The following is a 16,186-nucleotide window of genomic DNA, read 5'->3' as shown; positions in this document are numbered from 1 at the left end:
TTAATACACTTCGTGTATTAAATACACTTCGTACACACATACACTTCGTCTAACATTAAGCAGTTTCTGGAATTCAATGACAAAGGCGATGTGTCTGATTCCATTCTTTGGGAGACCTTTAAGGTAGTAGTGCGGGGTAATATAATTGCACATTAAGCTAGCTCTTCTTGCAGCCATTGAGCAGGCATATAGATTGTCCAAATCTCAGTCTGATCTTAATGCCATGTTAAAACTGAAATACGAGTAAAATAATATTTTGAGCGAACAGGTCAGCAATATGCTTCTTAAAATTCAACGCAAACAGTTTGAGATGGGTGACAAACCTGAAAGATTACTTTCTTGGCAACTAAGTGGCATGCAGGCCAACAGAGCTATTTTTCAAATTAAGTCTAGCTCTGGTGTGCTCCTAACTAAACCAAAGGAAATTAATGCTTGTTTCTTGGAATTTTATAAGAATCTTTTTTACTTCAAAATGCAATGTGCCTGACTCCGATATGCAGATATAATTGCACCACTATTACTTAGAATGATAAATCATTATTTTAAAAATGAACCATTCCATGATTCTCTCTATGAGGCAAACATTTGTTTATTATTGAAAAAAGACAGGGATGACACTGATCCTTCCAGTTATAGACCATTAAGTTTGCTTAACTAATTTTGGGTAGATTCTCTTTTTCAAATGTTCGACGCCTGTTAAATGTTATGTATAGTGTAGACTCTCAGTCTAGTGCTGCCAGTATCTCACTTGATGCCGAAAAGGCTTTTGACCAGATAAAGTGGTGATATTTATATTTAGTACTCGATAAGTTAGGGTTTGGTAAAAATGTTTGTATATACATTAAGATGCTTTATGCAAACCCAAAATCCGCAATACTTACCAATCTGGATAAATCGGACTATGTTCCTCTTTATCATGGGACAAGGCAGGCGTGTTGCCATAGACCTTTATTATTTAATCTGGCTCTGGAGCCTCTGGCTATAAGCATTCGGCATCATTCTTCAGTCCAACACCCCCCCCCCCCCCCCCCCCAATGTACTAAACCATTTTGGTTCTTTTTCTGGCTATTTAATTAACTGGAAGAAAAGCATCTTCATCCCTCTTGGCAGTAATGTTCCAAATAATTTTTTAGAGTCCATCCCTTTTAAAATTGTTCATGATCATTTTACTTATTTAGGTCTGGTTATTCCTACAGATCCAAAAGACATATTTAAGCTTAATTTTTTGGCTGCAATAAAGACCCTGAAATCTACCATTGAAAAATGGAGGGTTTTGCCACTGTCTCTAATTGGTCGTGTTAATGCTATAAAAATGGTGGCCTTTCCAAGATTTTTATACTTGTTTCAGAATTTACCAATCTATCTTACAAAATCTTTCTTTAGAAACCTAGATTCTATAATTTTCTCTTTTGTTGGGGGCTATAAGGTACATCGCATCTCTAAGGTTCACTTAGAAAAATCGAAAGAGCTGGGTGGATTGGCAATGTCAGTTTTTCAACATTACTTTTGGGCAGCAAATGTAAGGGCTTTGATGTATTGGTCTGATCAGAATGCGGCACATACTCCTAGCTGGATACTTATGAAATCTCATTCTGTAAACAAAAGCTCTCTCCCTCCTTTATTATTAGCCAACTTAAGTATCCCTTTAAAGAACATCACTAAAAATGTTGTTGTGCATAGCTCTTTAAGGATATTGAAACAAGTTAAGAAATTTCTTGGTGTCATTCTGCCCTCTCTTCATTCTCCCATTTGTGAGAATCATATTTTTACACCAGCTTTGAGTGATAGAACCTTTCAAGTGTGGAATAATAAGGGTCTTTCCACATTTAACGACTTGTAAACAGATGGTCACTTTTCCTCCTTTCTGAGTAAATATCATCTTATCATCAAATATCAAAAATAAATTTGTTACTTGCAGATTCGGCATTATGTTCAGCAGACTTATTCTGATTATAGGATTCAGCAGGATGAGCATTGTTTCTATAATCTAGTGTGGCAAGCCCCAGACAAACGAGTCAAAGTCTCTTAATTTTTCCAAGATCTGGGGTCCCTTCCTCCAACATTTACATAATAGTGGAACTTAAAGATTATTATAGTATTTATAGTAATTATCTGTTATGGTTATGATTTTTGTGGTGAATTTTGTCCCTGACCCTGCATGATTTATATTCATTTTACGTATGTTATTTAGGTATTTGTGAAATTTTTCTAAACTCGTCTGGCTTGTGTTTTTTTTTTTTTTTTGGGGGGGGGGGGGTTATGATGTTTGCTTATTTGTTGTTATAAAACTAATAAAAATAATATCGCAAAATAACAATTTATGTGTATGCCAATGTGTATGCCAATTTTCAAGAGTTTTTGAGTATGATAAGGCCCCCCAAAACCCGCGGAAGGGTAAAAAAAATTTTTATAATAAGAATTAAAGCTGCAAGCAGCAATGAATTGGCCCTGGCAACCGGGATCACCTCCATCGTGTGGCTTTAGTAAAAAGGTGAATGGTGAGAAATATGCATTTAATGTCGTAAATATAAGTGGAATATGTCAAAGTCATTTATATGTGCCAATCTTCCTGTTGCCAGTAGGTGGCGCTATCATTATAATGGAATATTGGCCTTCATATGTGTTCAGGCCCGGACTCTTATTTAACACGTGAAGTTTGGGGAAGATCGAAGATTTTATGCCTGAGTTACACCAACTTCTCTTCCTATAGCGAGACTTAAAATTGTGTCACAGCGCCATGGACAGGCCCTTTAACAAAAACTCAAGATCTTCACAATTCACTATTGCAAAGGCCTTTAGACTAGACTGACCAGAAAAAAAATGTGTCATAAAATATCTAGGAGTAGTTCGTTACAGCATAAACATGTAATGTAAAACATAGCGCACTCCGTTGAAAGAGTATAGGTGGCGCTATCAAGCCATTTTGCCACACCGGTGGAATATTGGCTTTCAGATCTCTTCAGGCCAGGACTCTTATCACACGTGTGAAGTTTGGGGAAGATTGGACATTTTATATTTTTAGTTATAACACCATTTAACATGGTGAGACATAGAACTTTGTCGCGGAGCCATGAGCACGCCTTTTGACGAAAACTCATGATCTTCACAACTGAACATCGCACAGGCCTTTAGATTAGACTGACCACAAAAAAACATTGATGTCATAAAATTTCTAGGAGTAGTTCGTCACAGTGTAAAATATGTCACTTCCTGTTGCCAATAGGTGGCGCTATGACTATAACTGAATATGGGCATGTCAATCTGTTCAGGTTAGGAGTCTTATCAAACATGTGAAGTTTGGGGCAGATTGGACATTGTATGTCTGAGTTATAGCAACTTCATTTTTCATGGCGAATCATCGAAATTCGCCAGGCCGCCACGGACACGCCCTTCGACAAAAACTCAAGATCTTCGCAATTTCACATCGCAAAGGCCTTTAGATTAGGCATAACAAATTTGGTGTTGATCTGAATAAATCTCTAGGAGGAGTTCGTAAAAAAAAAATGCATGGAAATGACAATTACACAAAATTTGCTCATAATATTAAAAATAACCGACTTTCTGTTGGGTTTAGATTTTTGCTCCAAGAGTATTTTTTTTTTAGGTATTGCTGTGTTTCATGTGTGTGCAAATTTTCGTGCATGTACCTGAAAAATAGATGGAGGGCTTTTGATTTTCTTAGTATAGGTGGCGCTGTCGAGCCATTTTGCCACACCCTCTTCTGAATCCTATATCAGACGTAAATTTTCACCAGGTTAGACGCGTTTGCAAAGTTTCAGGACTTTTTGAGCATATTTAATTCCTCAAAAATGCGATTCATTTTGGAGAAGAAGAAGAAGAAGAAGAAGAAAAAGAAGAAGAATTAAAGCTGCAAGCAGCGATGCACGGGCCCTCGCACCCAGGCTCACCGCAAGCAAATGGCTTTAGTAAAAAAGTGAACAGCGAGAAATATGCATTTGAAGTTGTAAATATAAGTGAAATATGTCAAAGTGATTTATATCTGCCAATATTCCTGCATGGTGTGTCCTATTGCCAACAGGTGGTGCTATGATTATAACTGAATACTGGCCTTTACATGTCTTCAGGCTTTGACTCTTTCAAAATATCTGAAGTTTGGAGAAGATCAGACATTTTATGCCTAAGTTACAACAACGTCTATTCCCATGGCGAGACATCAACTTTTGTCACAGCGCCATGGACACACCCTTTAACAAAAACTCAAGATCTCCACAATTTAACATTACAAAGACCTTTAGATTAGACTGACCAAAATAAAATGTTAATGTCATTAAATTTCTAGGAATAGTTTGTTACAACATAAAACATGTCACTTCCTGTTGCCAGCAGGTGGCGCTATGGCTATAACTCAATATTGGCATTTAGATCTCTTCAGGTCAAGAGTCTTATCCAACATGTGAAGTTTGGGGCAGATTGGACATTGTATGTCTGAGTTACAGCAACTTCCTTTTTCATGACGAAACATTGAAATTTGTCAGGCCGCCATGGACACGCCCTTTAACAATACCTCAAGTCCTTGTCAATTTAACATTGCAAAGGGCCTTAGATTACACTGACCAAGTTTGGTGTTGATCTGAATAAATCTCTAGGAGGTGTTCATTAAAGTACAACCCCTGAAAATGGCAAAAACAATGCCAATTTTGCAGTAAATTCTAAATAACCGACTTCCTGTTGGGATTCAGATTTCGTACCAAGATACTTTTTTGTAGGTATTTTGTAGGTATCTACCAATGCGTTTACTATTGTTAAAAAATGAGACATTATTTTAAAGTGTTACCAAATCCTTAAATAATTAAAAGTATTTTGTTATAAATGTATTGACCTCTAAGCATTTGTGAAATAGTTCTACTTGCATCACAGCTTGGTCTTCATCTGTGAGCTGAACAGTTTTACTCGTACATCCATGAGATTATGTAATTTCAGATTAATGTCAATCACAGGGTGTCAGAGGTCAGTATCAAATGAGTTTGAAATTATTATTTGCAGCACACATAAGTATTTTTAGAATTTTTTTTTAATCACTGAAACTGTCAGAAATGGATAAGGCCTAAGAGATTTCTTAAGCTGTAATGAAAACAGCACAATTAGCAACAATCATCTACAGCGATATCATTGACTTGATTGCAAATAAATGCACAGACACTATTTAAACTGAACAGAGATGACATAACTGAATTCAATGATGAACTGCCTTTAACTATCATTTTGCATTATTGAGACACTGTTTTCCAAATTAATGTTGTTCAGTGCTTTGACGCAATGTATTTTGTTTATAGCACTATATAAATAAAGGTGATTGATTGATTGAACAAAAAAAATAAAATAATAATTTAAAAATATAGCTGCAAGCAGCGATGGCGGGCTCAAGCCATCAGTGCAACGCCACCCCTGTGGCATCAGGTAAACTGTGCCAAGCGGGCACATGCATTCACAATAGCCCTCTGGCAGTCAGGTTTTAAGGGATACGGCAGTTAAAGGGTTAATCCGAATCATATAGACTTTGAAATCACATTCACAGAACAATATATATAACTTTAGTAACACATTTTTCAATCTGAGTTAAACCTCTTTTTGGGCTTATTTTATCAGTAAAGGAAAAATGCCTAATAATTCTTCACACCTGAATATAAGGAGTTTTGTTTTTCTCTTCCAGGCTTCATGGTCAACTACATATATATCACACTCGTTGCTTTCTATAGTGCAGCTCAACCAATTCTCATCCCATTCGTCCATATTTGTGATATCACAAATCCCAATTTTTTTTGTTAAATAAAATATCTCCTTTTGAATTGGACTTTCAGCTTAGTAACTTTGCAGAAATGGAAGCTTTAGCCCAAGTTCTGCCAGGAAGACTCAATCACTTCGTCACTAATTACCTTCATCATTATCCAATCACGTCTTTATACTCCAGTATAAAAGATCATACTTACACATGTTTGAGTTCGCAGATGCCGACGCGACAACAACCGCAGATTCCGACAAGATTGTCCTTGCTCAAGCTGTTGTGTTTATTCATCTACTTGCTGTAATTAAGTTCGTGCCCCGCAAACTATCAGAGTTTGACGTTCCTCTAAGATGCACACGGGATCGTTGGCTTAGCTCGCGGTGATTATCTGCAGTCGTTTGTGTTGGATGATTTACAAGCTTTTCTCGGCAGAGGATGTGAACATTGGCGGAGTTCCGTGTGCTTTCAGTTACTAATATTTAATATGCAAAAAAAAAAGCCCAATCGCGTTCAAAAGGGATTTATCGGTAGAATTCACATTCTAGGGGCTATATATGACACTATTGGGGTTACCTCAAACCCAGGACCGAAATAGCAACCCACAAAAAAAAAAAAAAAAAAAAACGGTCTTGGCCACGCTGGTGCTTTCCGAGATGTCGCGTCAGTGCTGCTTGGGTCTCAACACCTGAAAGACTTTGGTCTCAATCAACAATATTCATCGGTACGCTCACGTGAACCTGCACAAATGAAGTCTCTCCGGACCAGCAGACAGAATTAAGGCTGCCAGTCTCTTCGGCATCTCGCCTCCATCACTTCACAAGTCTACAGCATTATAAGTATCATTTTGTTCTATGCACTTGCGGCGCCTGGGCATTAATTTATTCTCTGCAAGGATTTATACTCACACGTTCAAATAAAGCACTGGGCGTTTCGTGCTTGTTTATCTAGCAGACTTGCACAGCATAATTAAGATGTTGATCATAGTGCATGCAATTTTCTGAATAACTTCTTTGTAATGAGGCACTTTAAGACTCATCATAAACGCTACAATCTTTTATACTGATAAAGATTTTTCGCATTTCAAAAAAAAAAAAAAAAAGGCTCTGTCTAGCTCACTTGAGATTTGCTGTTTTAATCCTATGCTTTAATCTTTGTTTATTCAGTCTTTTTCATTTGCGTTATTCCTGAAAAGTTCCTACTCTAATGGGATTCTATGGTTGCAGATTCAGGGAACCGCTGCTCTCACCTCATCTTTATATGGCTTACTCTTGGGCTAGCGCATTATGAACACTGGATCTACCAAGCTGATGCGTATATGGACCCTTTCTTTTGAGTCGTAGGTAAGATTCGGCTCAATGCTCAGTCAGCAGGCACATAACTCCACGTGACACGAGTTGCTGCTGACCTTATTTCAGAGTAGTGACATATCTCCAGTTTAAACCGAATATTAATTAGCAGGCATGGTTTGTTTGCACTCCTGGTCTCCGTCTCAGGGCGCTTTCACACTAGACTTTAAACATGCGAAATTATTTTGAACGCCACTGCGAATATGGGCGGGAGCAAGATAAAACGGTCTCCCCTCAGTTATCACAAGATGGATTAATATGTGCCTGCTAGCACTGTGTCTTTTGCGACGGCGTCGAAAGCGTTTTATTATATTGTAACGTTACTCTTTATCTCTCTCTATAAACATATACACCCTAAGGGGAGGAGGAAAAAAAATAAAAAAATAAAAAAAATAAAAAAATAAAACGTTGTCATTCCAATGTATCATCTGTTCCCGTCGACACTACAAACCATGCAGCTTCTTTTCTTTTATAAATCTTTTAATGTATTATAAAATAGGACGCTGCGCAACAGTTAAAGTTATATAGCGCTTCCTTCCTTTTTGAATTTTTGTACAGAGAGGTCATGCAGCAATGTATCGCTCTCTACTGGTCCACATCCTCACGTTATGCAAATTCCCAGGTCAGAGTTCACCAAACTCGAACTTTGGAACGCAGCGAAATGCGAAATTTTCGAATAAGCTTGCGTTTCCTGTCCGACGCATTCGCATGCGTATGAATGGAAGTCAATGGAGAGAAAAGCGCAGTGTGACCGCCCATCACTCATAGCTAACTAACGGCTGGAGGGGCGCGTTAAGGAGGTTCTGCTCATGCTGTCAAACTGCCGTTATCAAAAAAAAAAAATAAATAAATTATTCGTTACTGAGTGGAAATGTTCAGAATTTTATAAGATTACTAAGACAAACAATGTTTAATTGTTTACATCAAGATTAGCAATGTGTGCTAGTAAGCTTAAGTCAATTCGATTATGCGTATTTTAAACTTAACTTTGATACGTCAACTTACTAAAAAAAAAAATTGGGGAGTGACAGTTAAGGGGTTAAGCTACAATCAAGGCTTGTTTATTTCGCGCATCTACTGGTGTTGGTTCATTCACTCTTACTCGGCTGTTGCGGCTTTCACTTTACACTTTTAGACTTTCAGACAGCTGTGCCCTCAGCCAACCCGGATTCTTCAGTCTGCCCTCCGTTAGCAGACATAATACTAAACGAGGTGCTTGCGTCAGCTGGAAATCACATTTCTAAGGCTTCGCTCCCTCTACAATCAAGCCTACACGTTTGCATGGTCCGCTTTCTAATGTTTTTCCTTCCAATTTTTGCGTTCCTATTCTAATTTCGACTGTTGCTCCTTTCTTGTCTTAATAAAAAAAAAAATCACAATCTTAAAATTTCTCTATTCGCAGACTCCTTGCCAGCATCTAATCTACGCAAAAATGTTATAATCCTAATTTTCAAGCCTTTGGTTATTCAGTTCTATTACTATTTAAGGGGTTAGCTAAATCTTCCAATAAATTAAAGACAAATGTCTGCCTATTACCCTGCCCATATTGCAAAATTAATTACTTCCATCTGCTACGGCCTTCCTTCTAAGTACCTCAATATTCTTCTCGAGGCAGTGTTTATCTGCCTTCTACGGGTTATGCTTCCAGGGGAATTCACTTCAAACTAATCAATTTGATCCTGCTCGTGGCATTTCCTTCAGATCTATGATTCGGACCAAAATTCTTCACACTCTCCTCAAGCAATCAAAAACCGATGTGCAAGTTTCTGGTGTCACCTTAACAATTCTAAAATCAATAATAAATTCTGTCCCTTCTCTGTATGGTGAAATTTCTTAAAATCCGCCCTAGAACTTCTAAAAACGCACCAGCTCTATTTTACCTAACGGAGCACCCCTTTCCAAGGCCTGTTTTAGAACTCACTTAACCACTGTTCTCAAAGCTGCAGTCTATCTACTGGCCATTCATTCAGAATTGGGGCAGCTACTTCAGCAGCTGAACGAGGGATCTCTACATCAGCTGTTAAGATCATGGGCAGATGGTCTTCCTCAGCATTTGAATCATACATCAGACCTGATTCAAACCATTATTGAAGCTCAGCAAGCTCTCCTGTAACTAATCAGGTAAATTCAGGCAATTGCTGGTGGTGGTGTTACTATATCTGTATGGTCTATCAAGGCCTGTACATGTCTGGCCTTTGTGGCTATTTCTGTACGGTCTTTCGAGGCCTGTCTGTGTCTGCCTATCGTGGCTATTTCTGTACAGTCTATCGAGGCCTGTCCCGTGTCTGCCTATTGTGGCTGTCTGTGTCTGGCCTATCGTGGCTATTTCTGTACGGTCTATCGAGGCCTGTCCGTGTCCGGCTATTATGGCTATTTTTCTGTACGGTCTATCGAGGCCTGTCCCGTGTCTGCCTATCGTGGCTATTTCTGTACGGTCTATCGAGGCCTATCTGTGTATGGCTATAATGGCTATTTCTGTACGGCCTATCGAGGCCTGTCCGTGTCTGCCTATCGTGACTGTCTGTGTCTGGCCTATCATGGCTATTTCTGTATGGTCTATCGAGGCCTGTCCGTGTCTGGCCATCATGGCTATTTTTCTGTACGGCCTATTGAGGCCTGTCTGCGTCTGCCATTGTGGCTGTCTGCGTCTGGCCTATCATGGCTAATCATGGTCTATCGAGGCCTGTCTTGCATCTGCCTATCGTGGCTGTCTGCGTCTGGCCTATTGTGGCTATTTCTGTTTGGTCTATCGAGGCCTATCTGTATCTGGCCATCATGGCTATTTCTGTACGGTCTATCGAGGCCTGTCCGTGTCTGCCTATCATGGCTGTCTGCGTCTGGCCTATTGTGGCTATTTCCGTTGGTCTATCGAGGCCTGTCCATGTCTGGCCATCATGGCTATTTCTGTATGGTCTATCGAGGCCTGTCTGCGTCTGCCTATTGTGGCTGTCTGCGTCTGGCCTATTGTGGCTATTTCCGTTGGTCTATCGAGGCCTGTCCATGTCTGGCCATCATGGCTATTTCTGTACGGTCTATCGAGGCCTGTCTGCGTCTGCCTATTGTGGCTGTCTGCGTCTGGCCTATCGTGGCTATTTATGTATGGTCTATCGAGGCCTGTCTGTGTCTGGCTATCATGGCTATTTTTCTGTACGGTCTATCGAGGCTGTCTGTGTCTGCCTATCATGGCTATTCTGTATGGTCTATCGAGGCATGTCTGCGTCTGCCTTTCGTGGCTGTCTGCGTGTGGCCTATCGTGGCTATTTATGTTGGTCTATCGGGGCCTGTCTGTGTCTGCCTATTGTGGCTGTCTGCGTCTGGCCTATCGTGGCTATTTATGTTCGGCCAATTGGGGCCTGTCCGCGTTTGCCTATCGTGGCTGTCTGCGTCTGGCCTATCGTGGCTATTTATGTTCGGCCTATCGAGGCCTGTCCGTGTCTGCCTATCGTGGCTGTCTGCGTCTGGCCTATCGTGGCTATTTCTGTTGGTCTATCGAGGCCTGTCTGTGCCTGCCTATCGTGGCTGTCTGCGTCTGGCCTATCGTGGCTATTTCTGTTGGTCTATCGAGGCCTGTCTGTGTCTGCCTATCGTGGCTATTTCTGTTGGTCTATCGAGGCCTGTCTGTGTCTGCCTATCGTGGCTATTTATGTCGGTCTATCGAGGCCTGTCTGTGTCGGCCATTGTGGCTGTCTGTGTCTGCCTATCGTTGCTGTCTGTGTCTGGCTATTGTGGCTATTTCTGTAAAAACTTATAAGAAGTTTAATCTTATGTCATTATACTGGTCATGCTAACTCTCTTTCTATATCTTCCAGGAACCTTAGGATTCACAACTGGTGGGTATACTTCATCTACTTTTTTGGGGGGAAGGCTGGCCCCGTCTGGAGGTCTCATAATCCACTTAATTTTGGGGGTCGGCTGCGCCCCTGCCTTCGTCTTCAGGCAGGAAATGCAGATTCGCTACCCTCAGATTACGAACCATGGACGGGGCCTTCCGCCAAAGAAATTTATAATTGTGCTTGCTGAGCTGTCAATAAATGTATGCTTCGTACATCCTTCTATCTCCCGAGTCTTTCTGGTAGAACTTTTTTTATGCTGAAACAACAACATTACAGTATAACTAAAGTTGAAAAAGTGAAAAATAATAATAGCACTCCTTTAATAGGCATTATTAAGCAGTTCATAAATACAGCTATAAATGTTTTGTTCTGGAGCTATAAAGTTCAATCATTGTATTTTCATACTTTATAATAACGTTATTCTAGTTGTCAGCAGGGGCGCTGCACAAGATGGATAAAGATGGATAAAATGAAACTGTACAGCTGTGCACTTGATAAAAAAAAAATTATATATATATATATATATATATATATATATATATACACATATACATGTGTCTGTGTGTGTGTGTATTGGCTTTCCAATGGCGTTGATAATAGGGGTTAGCAAGTTTAAAACACGTACAAACAGAGTCCATGCAGACAGATGTAGATGCATAACAAATGTCTTTCTTTATTACTTGAACTCCATTAAAAATGATATCAAACTTCTTGTGTCCTCTCCTTGTTCACATGTACACAAAAAGCCATACCTTATGGACTGCATACAACCAGAATCCACCTGGAGAGCAAGTCTGCAGTGCACTCAAAAACTGTGCTTCCCAGATACCAACACACACACACTTACTGCTCAGGTGCTCTAATTAAACATAGCCCCAGCACCACCCAGTGGACAAAACCTTTACCATCCCCAAAATGGCTCCTACTATATATATATATATATATATATATATATATATATATCCCAGACAGCAAGCAGTTTCGGCCCAGGTCTGGCCCACATAGATTTCATGCGGGCCAGATGTCGGCCGGATCTGGGCCAACACTATGTTGCTGTCTGGGATATAATTCAAGTGTACCGTTTCCTTTTATTGCATATTGAAATAAACATTTCTTTATCAATCTGTGTTGTGTTTGTTTATTTGTATTTTTATTAGGAAGATAACTGACCATTTACTATCCTTTATAATATATGTCCTTATGAACCAAGAAAAAGTTATTTATAGCTGTATTTATAAGCTGCTTACTAATGACTATTAATGCTGGGACAAGACTTTATAAAGCATGAACCGACTATTTACTAATGAGTGCAGTTATTATAAAGTGATACCAATGCATTTACTAATGTTAGCAATTAAGACATTATTTTACAGTGTTATCAAATCCTTAAATGATTTATAAGTGTTTTGTAATTATTTTATTGACCTATAAGCATTTGTGAAAGTTCTGCTTGCATTACAGCTTAGTCTTCATCTGTGAGCTGAACAGATTTACTGTTACATCCATGAAATTATGTAAATTCAAATAAATATCATGTCACAGGATGTCATAGGTCAGTATCAAATGATTTTGAAATTATTATTTGCAGCACAAATAAGGTTTTTTTTAGGATTTTTAAAAATCCCTAAAACTGTCAGAAAAGGATAAGGCCTAAGATATTTCTATGTGAATTTTTATGTGAAATATTTATTTTTGTTTTTATAATTGTAATACATAAACTATGAAATTATACAAAATGTATAAAAAAGTAAATAAATAAATACGCACACAATAAAAAAGCAGCCAAGACGAATGAGTCTCCTTTATATATATATATATATATATATATATATATATATATATATATATATATATATATATATATATATATATATTATATATATATATATATATATATATATATATATATATAGATTAAAATTGAAACAGAAGCAGTTGGTAAATGCGGTCACTTAATATTCAAATCCAGTAGATCCACTTCAAATTTATTTCTCAACAGTTTATGTTCACGTGGCTGTTTTCATTTATATTTGCCAAGCTATTATGTATTTTGAAATAATCTTGCCTTGATGTGTTCGTTCGTACGACGAAAGGCAGAAACCTGCAACTCAAGAGATATGTTATTCTGCCAGTTGCACTTTCAAATAGTCTTGCACACTTAAACGGGTCAGAAACACCTGCATTTAGCTCTTGTTGTGTTATAATGGGTGTATTGTGTGCATTTGTGGCAATATTTTATTTTAAAAAGCTCTTAAGAATAAATTTGTTTGTTTTCAGCTTGCAACACTGTACGCGCTGATCGGAGGTGGTGATTTCAGATAGGCAGCCGCAAATATTTCATTTTCACACAAACAGTTAAAAAACATCTGAATTTAGCTCTTGGTGTGTTCTTGGTGAATTGTGTGATATCGCTGTAATATCTTATTTTAAATAGCTCGTTTTTTTAGAACAAACTCATTTTTATTTAGCTTGTCATTCCACACGCTCATGCTCAGAGCAGTGATTCATCTCTTGTATTTCTCATGTATCACTGACCAACATCAATTATCAATGAGCCCTGACCTGGTAATAATCATATATGTTGGTTTAGCTTGTCAGTGTGAATTTCATTCGCTGGCACCGATACAGGACGTGCTCTGCAGTTGTTTTTGTGTTTTGTTAGTTTGTCCTGTCTTTAGTTATATTCCTGCAATCAGTTTCACCAGGGACGAATTGCTGGACATTCTGCAACACACATCTCCCGATATATCACCGGTTTTCGACTATTTTGATGTTTTGCTGGACATTCTTGTCGGCAGAGCGGCTGCGCTGATCAAGCGCTACAGGACGCGCAGACGGGGAAAAAGAGCTGGCGCGCTCGTGAGACTCAGAAAACTCGGATTTCGAACACCGTTGCCTAGCATCCATCTGGCAAATCTCCGCTCTCTACCTAACAAAACGGACGAACTGCTTCTGCTCTCTCGGACAAATAAGGATTTCTCTCACTCTGCTGCTCTGTGTTTCACGGAAACTTAGCTGAATGACAACATATCAGACAGCGCGCTCCATCTGCCGGACTTTCAGCTGTTCAGAGCGGACCGCGACGCAGAATCAACGGGGAAATCGCGCGGCGGCGGGACATGCTTTTACATCAACGAACGGTGGTGTACAGATGTAACTGTGTTAAAGAAGATGTTCTGCTCAAATCTCTAAACACTCTTCATTAACTTCAAGCCGTTCTATTTGCGGCGGGAGTTTCACTCGTTCATTCTGGTCAGTGTTTACATTCCTCCGCAAGTGCACGTGAGCTCAGCTTTACAGAAACTCGCTGATCAGATCACAGAGACAAAACAACAACACCCGGACTCTGCTTTAATCATTCTTGGGGACTTTAATAAAGCCAATCTCTCCCGTGAACTGCCAAAATACAGACAGCATGTTACTTGTCCCACAAGAGACAGTAATATATTGGATCACTGTTACACAACAATAAAGGATGCATTTCACTCTGGTCCACGAGCAGCTTTGGGACGTTCTGATCACCTTCTGGTTCATCTTATACCGTCCTACAGGCAGAAACTAAAATCAGCTAAACCTGTAGTAAGGACAGTAAAAAGATGGACTAATGAAGCAGAGTAGGATTTACAATCTTGTTTTGACCTCACTGATTGGAGTGTTTTTGAAGCTGCTACCACCGATCTGGATGAACTCACAGAGACCGTAACATCATATATTAGTTTCTGTGAGGATATGTTTATTCCTGTTACTTCAGGAGAAACCCCCCTGCACTCCCCCCACTCACCATCATGAACAGCACTATGACTGCAGTGGAGTCATTCAGGTTCCTGGGCACCACTATCTCTCAGGACCTGAAGTGGGACATTCACATTGACTCCATTGTGAAAAGGCCCAGCAGAGGTTGCACTTCCTTCGCCAGCTGAGGAAGTTTAACCTGCCACAGGAGCTGCTGAAACAGTTCTACTCCACCATCATCGAATCCATCCTCTGCACTTCAGTAACTGTCTGGTTCAGCTCAGCTTCTAAATCGGACGCTACAGAGCACTGAGCACTAGAACGACCAGACACAGGACCAGTTTCTTCCCCCAGGCAAAGATGAACGGCTGATAATAACTGTGGAACACACTACACTATTTATATTTATATACACATACACTGATTTATCTAACACACATACTTAGCATACACTTACATATTTTGCACATAATATATATGTACATACATAAATGCTCATTGAAATATACCTGCCATACATTGTCATTTTTACATTGTCATTCCTTACCCACCTATTTGTATTTTTTGTATTTTTTATTCCTTATTGTGTTTTTCATTCTGTCGCTGTTATGTTGCACTGCGGAGCTTCTGTCACGAAAACAAATTCCTAGTATTTGTGAACATACCTGGCAATAAAGCTCATTCTGATTCTGATTCTGATTAAAACTTCGTATTTAATTGTATTTTAACGGATTTAAAAGTGAAACTAAAAGTCCAGGAATTGCACCTGTAGGGGCGCTATTTCTCTCAGACAATAGAAGTCTAAGCACATATACTCAAACAAATGGAAAGAGTGAGATGAGATGTCTGACAGTTTTTTAATTTTATGTTATCCACACAGTGTTGTAAAGTCATGAAACTATGCATATTTCCTCAGAATTACTTTTTCATCTGTATGAAAAAATTATTTGACTTGTTTGGAAGCTGCAATTTAAAAATACAATACAATTAATGATTCCCTTTTTTACTGTCGTTTCAAAAAATCACCACGACAAAACCGTTCAAGCTAACCAAAATCCGTTCGCAATTTAAGTTCCTCAATGTTTTTGCAACATGTAAACATAGTTTGGTGAGTATAGTCAACTTTTCCTCTGACGAGTATGCATTAAATAACAGCTCAATTTTTTCAAAAATCCATATTCAAATCAAAATAGCCGATTTCCTGTTGGTCGTAGCTGATGACTGTGAATTAGAAAGTTGTCCGTCTTGATAAGAACAATATACGTACCATGTTTGGTGTCTGTAGCTAAAACTAACCCCCCCACTTTTGACAAAAGGTGGCGCTATAGAGTGCCTCTTCCACGCCCTTTTAAAAGCTTTTTCCATTGTCTAGCTATCAATAATACTGATATGTGTTTTGAGTTTCATGTAAATCTGAGGTTGTAATCTGCCTCAAAATCACCATAACAGAATATTCAAGTTTGACACGTTGCCATGGCAACAATATAAAAGATATCAATATCCCCACAACAGATTTACATCGGCCATGTTTT

The sequence above is a fragment of the Carassius auratus genome, chromosome 43 (assembly GCF_003368295.1).
Source record: "Carassius auratus strain Wakin chromosome 43, ASM336829v1, whole genome shotgun sequence".
NCBI classification, from domain to species: Eukaryota; Metazoa; Chordata; class Actinopteri; order Cypriniformes; family Cyprinidae; genus Carassius; species Carassius auratus.
The sequence above is the reverse complement of the archived record's forward strand: the minus strand, read 5'-3'. Positions refer to the sequence as shown.